Source organism: Neovison vison, chromosome 9 (assembly GCF_020171115.1).
Source record: "Neovison vison isolate M4711 chromosome 9, ASM_NN_V1, whole genome shotgun sequence".
NCBI lineage: Eukaryota > Metazoa > Chordata > Mammalia > Carnivora > Mustelidae > Neogale > Neogale vison.
The window spans coordinates 12387673-12389183 of NC_058099.1; positions in this window are offsets into that span (position 1 = coordinate 12387673).

Here is a 1511-nt window from a genome sequence, read left to right on the forward strand (position 1 = left end):
ACGATGGGATTCCGTTTCTTTCCTGCTCTCCGGTTAAGGACTCTGGCCCCCGGCCCCTGGCCCCTGGCCCCCGGCCCCTGAGGGTTCTGGGCCGCTGGACAGTGCAGTCCCCCTTCCTGGGCAATTGGTACTCTTTCCCAGTTAGTCGGCTGTGCGCTGCCAAGGCACAATGGTGAGTTTCTTCTCTCATCTAAGCTTGGTAGGCAGTCGTGCTGGCTGCTGTGCCCCATGTCCCCACTCCTGAACGCATGCTTTCTGCTGGGCCGCAAGCTGGCTCTGCAGACTTGGAGAAGGGCCCAGCCCACCAGCCCTAGAGGAGCTCTCAGTCTGGCCAATGCTGTAACAGATGGATCCCTCCGACATGCTGTGGGGGCTGGGGTGCGGGACAGAATAGGTGCAAAAGAGAAGTTATTGGGGGGCCTGGAAGGGGAAGTGCAGGGGAGCCTGTTTGGAAGATGCGGGAGAATTTGGTCTGGGGAAGTAAAGGGGAATATGGGATGGGAGGCAGGGAGACAAGGAGACAAGTCTCTAGCTTTGACACATAGTGGGTCTCCTACTGGATCTTACTGGGTTCCAGAGCCACCACACCATCTGGGGAGTGAAAGAGAACATCTTTTCGCTCCTGGGCCACTTTTCTTTTAGCAGCAGAACTGTTGGTTCTCAATGAGGCGGGGAGTGGAGTGGCCCTCCCCACCCTGCAGAGAGTTGCTCAGAAACCTCAGCTCCAGGTGTACATCGTCCTCACCCCTGCAGGGCCCTTGTCTTTATTTTATTAGCTGTTTCATCCACCATCCCTGGCCCCATGTCTGCCCTTCCCCCCTCCCTTCTTCCAATCCACTTATCAAATGTTGATTTAGATATATGTGTATCTTTCAGAAATAGTTTGTGTGTGTGCTTCTTAGACAAGAATGTGCCTTCTGTTTTCCAAGCACAGTATGGAGCTCAACTCTGTCATTCTATAGAGGTGACCTGTTGCCCCAGAAGGGAGGAGTAACCCCCAGGATCCCTCCTGGAGCAGCTGAGTGTGCCCAGGCCGCCCTCTACTCCTAACTCTGCCTACATGCTAATTCCAGTTCACTAGTTTGAGGGCCAGTTTCCTATCCCTGCAGACCTTGTCAGAGCCTTTGAAGGCCCACCTTTTCCTGGCAGCTCTTGGTGAGCCAGGGACAAAGCATGGGGGTAAGGGTAGCATGGGCTGCTGGATCCAGCAACCTCTATGGAGGGGTGGTTATACAGAGATCCAGGATGTCTGTGGCCCAAGTGTGGCCATAGAACATGTCACTCCTTCTGGTTTTCAGCTGACACATGATCTTGGGGGTGATGTTGAGAGATACCGGAAATAAGAATGCTTCAGGGAGTGGGACTTGGGAATGCACATTGCTAGACCCCATTCCCAGAGATTCTGATTAGCATGTCTAGGGTAGGGTCCAGAAATATCTAATTCATGGGTGATTCCGAAGCCAGTGAAATGAGGATCCCCTAAGAAATCATCTCAAGAAAGTACACTTGGG